Here is a 6,698-nt window from a genome sequence, read left to right as displayed (position 1 = left end):
CTATTTTCCAACAGTATGTTACAAAACTTTCTGTTAATTGATAAAATCAAAAGTCATTGCAACAATTTTTTATTGGTATCTAAAAAATAAAGAATGTCAACAGTGCGGTCTTGATCTAATTCATACATTACCGCTCGTAACCCAGATGCTGCGCATGCGTATAAGCTTAGAAAGAAGCAATATGGCGGACGCAAATACGAAAAGGCGACGAGGACCTAAAAGTTACCTTACAGAAAGTGCCAGAAAGCGTAAGAGAAAGGAGTCGGACCAGAAAAGAGGACAGGCAAGAATTTATATTAGACATGAGATCGTTAGATGGCGAAAGGTGGAGGAGGATTTTGGACTGAATACGGATTCGGACTTTGCGAAGATGCTGCTTGACTGGTTAGCTTAACGTGAGACCTATAATTATAATGTATCCGCCTGTCATTGATTATAATCCAATATCCAGTGTTTGACGCATGAATATGTTATGATTAACACTAATTAAAGTGTTATCTGATAAATGTCGAATGAAAATAGTTGTGTTATTCGCTTGAATTTACTATCATTTGTTTGTTGTTGACTGCAAGGTGGGGTCCAATTGGGGGTATTCGTTCTGGATGTAAAAATATGACAGTACTAGTGTTTCTGTGAGAATAATGACCATGGTGATAAACATAACCTTCATAAAAAACACATAGATACATGATGAATGGTAAAAATATATATTAGTGTGTACAGACAAAGGATCATTTCCTGTGCGTTTCTGCACAATGAGTTTTTTTCTTTTCCGATTGTAATTACCCCCATTGGGGCCCCACTAGTATAACGCCGGCAGTTGACATAGACAATTCTCGCAATTACCAAGATTGATTGTTAAAAATTATATATCATAACATTATAAACATTGCAAAAAAGAATTAGCAGAAAGGCGTGGGCGTTTGTTTACACTTTTCTCGTAATCCATTTTTTCTTTGTGGCGGAAGTAAATGACTTCGTCACGTGACAAGCCATGTGACCCACTCGGCTTTCTTCGTATTAAACCGAGCGTGAACATGTTTATAAACAATATTCAAGATAAACAATGTTCCGACGCCGAAAATATGTACAAAAACAACAAATTTATTATGGATATATGTTATTACTCATAAGCCGAATTCTCCATTTTTGGATGTTGAAATCGAAGGTAATAACCGCTTTAAACATTGGAGCATCAGTGTAGGGTAAACAGCATTGGTTAACATATTAAATAATGTTTGTGTAAACAGATTTTACCTACTATATCACTACATCACGTGACATTACTGGTAAGTTCAGTTTTCATTTATGGTATTTATTTTCAGAAAAACAATGTTACTACCTATATTTTCATATATAAACTATAGTTACGTACCAAATATTACAATTTTGTTGATTATCAATATGACTAAAAACATTACATTTCAATACATAAATTCCTATACACCTTCGAATTATCAGAACAAGACGTAACTTTGTATGATGTTAATTTCCGATTTGATGAATCCAACAATTGATTCGCCCGTTGTTATCTGTCCTGATACTTTCAGCAATATACTATGTTTGGCAGCACTGTAAAGTCATTATCAAATTCTGCAACTTCGATACCCATAAGCAGTCACCACATGCATTCACCTCGCATAGATAGGGAGACTTTTCATAAGTGACAATATCTGCTAATGGGACATATAGTATATTCAAACTATATCTTTGTAGCACCGTGAGTGACAACCCATAAAATAGGATTTAAAAGGTCCATACGGCCTGTGGTACGACCCATTCAGTGTACCCTGTGGTTATAATACTTTTTCAGAGGCAAAACGAACACTGTCATACTCCTAGGGTAACGACACTAAATGGGTCGTAGCATAGGCCTTATTGACACTAAATGGGTCGTAGCATATGCCTTATTGACCTTTTGAACCCTTTAATCCTATTCCATGGGTAGTCACTCACAGTGCAATAAATATCACCAGTTTTATCTAATCTAGTGGGTGGGCAAAATTCAATTGTTCCTGAAAGAGATCCTTTGGTACTATAATCAGTATAGTGATATATAGTCCCTCAGCTGACGGGTTGCTGTGACTTGTATATAGTGTTAAATACGGTTTCTGTCACTCAACTGACTGGTCGGTGTGACTTGTATATAGTGTTAAATACGGTCTCTGTCACTCAACTGACGGGTCGGTGTGACTTGTATATAGTGTTAAATACGGTCTCTGTCACTCAGCTGACGGGTTGCTGTGACTTGTATATAGTGTTAAATACGGTCTCTGTCACTCAACTGACTGGTCGGTGTGACTTGTATATAGTGTTAAATACGGTCTCTGTCACTCAACTGACGGGTCGGTGTGACTTGTATATAGTGTTAAATACGGTCTCTGTCACTCAACTGACGGGTCGGTGTGACTTGTATATAGTGTTAAATACGGTCTCTGTCACTCAACTGACGGGTCGGTGTGACTTGTATATAGTGTTAAATACGGTCTCTGTCACTCAGCTGACGGGTCGATGTGAATTGTATATAGTGTTAAATACGGTTTCTGTCACTCAACTGACTGGTCGGTGTGACTTGTATATAGTGTTAAATACGGTCTCTGTCACTCAGCTGACGGGTCGATGTGACTTGTATATAGTGTTAAATACGGTCTCTGTCACTCAGCTGACGGGTCAGTGTCACTTATATGTAGTGTTAAATACGGTCTCTGTCACTCAGCTGATGGGTCGGTGTCACTTATATAGAGTGTTAAATACGGTGTCCGTCACTCAGCTGACGGGTCGGTGTCACTTGTATATAGTGTTAAATACGGTCTCCGTCACTCAACTGACGGGTCGGTGTCACTTGTATATAGTGTTAAATACGGTCTCTGTCACTCAGCTGACGGGTTGCTGTGACTTGTATATAGTGTTAAATACGGTCTCTGTCACTCAACTGACTGGTCGGTGTGACTTGTATATAGTGTTAAATACGGTCTCTGTCACTCAGCTGACGGGTCAGTGTCACTTATATGTAGTGTTAAATACGGTCTCTGTCACTCAGCTGATGGGTCGATGTCACTTATATAGAGTGTTAAATACGGTGTCCGTCACTCAGCTGACGGGTCGGTGTGACTTGTATATAGTGTTAAATACGGTCTCTGTCACTCAGCTGATGGGTCGGTGTCACTTATATAGAGTGTTAAATACGGTGTCCGTCACTCAGCTGACGGGTCGGTGTGACTTGTATATAGTGTTAAATACGGTCTCCGTCACTCAGCTGACGGGTCGGTGTGACTTGTATATAGTGTTAAATACGGTCTCCGTCACTCAACTGACGGGTCGGTGTCACTTGTATATAGTGTTAAATACGGTCTCTGTCACTCAGCTGACGGGTCAGTGTCACTTATATGTAGTGTTAAATACGGTCTCTGTCACTCAGCTGATGGGTCGATGTCACTTATATAGAGTGATAAATACGGTGTCCGTCACTCAGCTGACGGGTCGGTGTGACTTGTATATAGTGTTAAATACGGTCTCCGTCACTCAGCTGACGGGTCGGTGTCACTTGTATATAGTGTTAAATACGGTGTCCGTCACTCAACTGACGGGTCAGTGTGACTTGTATATAGTGTTAAATACGGTGTCTGTCATTCATCAGATCTCTGATCATTGTCGCGTCCTGGTTTCGATTGCTGTCTCGTGACACTGGACACGGACATATTTGCTCCTGTTATATAACATATAAACTATAGAAAGGTACTTTTACACGGAATGTCGACCTAGATCCCCTGTACTTCAAAAAGCACATCGGGATGGGTCCAAATATATCTGTGAACCACATGACCTATTTCATTGACTAACAACTGTTTTGTTACATAACAACGCGAGCGTACTCAGTCTTTAAAATTCCCCTTGAATCTATTTCTAATATCACTATCTATCCTTTCTTTGGTGGTCCTATTTTTCAGCTACTGCTGAATTCACCTTGATATTAACACGTATGCTGAAATTTTCTTCTTACCTTTCTGACAGTGACCATCCGGAAGTTGTAATGTTTTACTTTCGTTTCTGAGAAATGTAATTTAAAGAGTTATTTCCCTTATTACGTTATACAGTTTTGTTTATCAATGCAAACTATTGTATTCTCAGGGGGGGGGATAAAAGTAAACATTAAGAATTAGGAAGATTTCCTGACTTCAGTTTTGCATCAAATGTTAATGATGATACTGAAAATTCGAAAAATTTGTGAAAGTAGGATAGTAAGGACTATATTTTTGCTCGTCGACTGTTTGATTTCTTGTTTAAATTTTTAGCTACGTAATATAAAGGTTATCATACCATTATGATGGAAATGTTATATTCAAATTCCGTCTACATCACACCGTTTCGTAAATATAACATTGGTAACATCCTCATACTCGTAAATATGTTTAAACAGTTGTTTCAACTAGTGTTACATGAGGGCAATATCTAGGATTGATGAAACCTAATCCTAGCAACGTGGCATACATAACAACCCGAGCGTACTCAGTCTTTAAAATTCCCCTTGAATCTATTTCTAATATCACTATCTATCCTTTCTTTGGTGGTCCTGTTTTTCAGCTTCTGCTGAATTCACCTTGATATTAACACGTATGCTGAAATTTTCTTCTTACCTTTCTGACAGTGACCATCCGGTAGTTGTAATGTTTTACTTTCGTTTCTGAGAAATGTAATTTAAGAGTTATTTCCCTTATTACATTATATAGTTTTGTTTATCAATGCAAACTATTGAACAGGGGCTTTAAAAGCAAACATTAAGAATCAAGAAGATTTCCTGACTTCAATTTTGCATCAAATGTTAATGATGATACTGAAAATTCTCAATTTGTGAAAGTAGGATAGAAAGGTCCACATTTATAGCTCGTGGACTGATGGATTTCTTGTTTAAATGTTTAGCTACGTAATAGAAAGGTTATCATACCGTTATGATGGAAATTTTATATTCAAATTCTTTCTACATCACACTGTTTTGTGTAAATATAACATTGGAAACATCCTCATACATGTAAATATGTTTAAAATGTTGTTTCAACTAGTGTTACACGAGGACAATATTAGGAATGATGAGACGTAATCCTAGCAACGTGGCATAACATTGATTTTACGCTAATGATATAGGCATGACGCTGATAAAAGATGAAGTTGAGTCTAGCTATGTCATATTTTCGCTGCTGAAAAGTTGCTGAAATATTATATAGAGACAATGTGGTTATACTTAAGTTTATCAATTTTGTTTTCATTTGTGAAATTCAACAATGAAATACTTATCTCTGAGTAGAGGGAGAAACATTTTAGGCAGACAGACAATAGAGTGTCTGGTGATTCAAATTTATTGGCGTCGTTAATTGAGTCAGCTGTTGTAATCAGGCTGTACAGTGGGGTGTATGAGTGTTTATTGTTTTAAGAATAGTAGTATGATTATTGAGAACGTAATGTGGCGTGATTCTATTGAGGTTAATAGCTATTTAGGAAGATAAAGGAGGTGGATATTGGAAATAAACACAGTGTTGTAGTAATGGAATGTGGTGTGCGGTCATTGAGGTGAGCTTTGATAGGTAAAGTGTGATTGTGTTCAGCAGAGTAGTTTTCGTATGGACACCAGAAAGACAACGTGATTATGGTTCACATCATCTACATCGTGTTTAGTGGAAAGATCCGCCAACAGACTATTGGCAAATCTATCGGAAATAACTGAGCCCCTCTGTTGGCTGACGTGTTTTGGTTTTTATATGAGGTTGAATTTATTGAAGAGCATATCAAAACAGGTCACAACGACTTTGCATTGTTGGGCGAGTGCATCTCCGATTACTTCAGCTTTTCTTTGATCTCCTGGATTTTACTATTTAGACACTAAGCATCACTGAAGCTCCCCAGATTATTCCATCCTTTGATGTACTTAATGTCTTTGTATTAAAATCGAGAGTTTTATCAAAAGATCGTAAATCATTGTTAACTAGTTTTTTTTTATAGTTATGGACAGATCTAGACGCATCAATACGACTGCCAAGAAATGATTACTGATCTGTTTCGTAAACTTTCACACTTCCATCGAAGTACCCAACCCACAACATGTTGGCATAATTAGCGAGTGAGTATGGTACAACGTCTGTTGGATCCAAAACGGTCATTAAGGATCGGCATTCCAACGAAAGGAGCTTGACACATCGGCTATACTTCTCAATCACAATAAGATTGTCTCCGTCCGTGAATTCTACGTCGTTCACAGTATATGGCATGTCGGGTCTGTAAAGCACACTCTCAAATCTCTGATGATCTCCCAACACAAGGTTGTTACCTAGATATCTTAATTTCAAGGTCAAGTCTTTGTCTAAGATCACTAGATGATTATTATCTTGATCTGTGCGATTGATCACTACCAAAGTGTCGCCAGTCTTGTTCATCTTGATACGATTAGGTTGAATAAATATTGCGTCTCCAAATCGATCCTTTTCAACCCTGTGTGTTTCGACTTTGTTCTTGAACGTGACTACACAGCGTGTGCTTGCAGGAGTAACTTGCAAGGTTTTGTCATCAACAAGTGTCACATGAATTTCGTCTTTCATTGACCCACACACGAAGCATGGATGAAGAGGTTTTGTTGAGAGATAATGAGAAATATGACGTTCAAGACCTGACAGCTCTTTGATACACTTGTCATTGTAAAAACACATCAACAG

This window comes from Ylistrum balloti, unplaced genomic scaffold (genome assembly GCF_031769215.1).
Source record: "Ylistrum balloti isolate Yb309-2 unplaced genomic scaffold, AGI_CSIRO_Ybal_v1 Utg370622, whole genome shotgun sequence".
NCBI classification, from domain to species: Eukaryota; Metazoa; Mollusca; class Bivalvia; order Pectinida; family Pectinidae; genus Ylistrum; species Ylistrum balloti.
The sequence above is the reverse complement of the archived record's forward strand: the minus strand, read 5'-3'. Positions refer to the sequence as shown.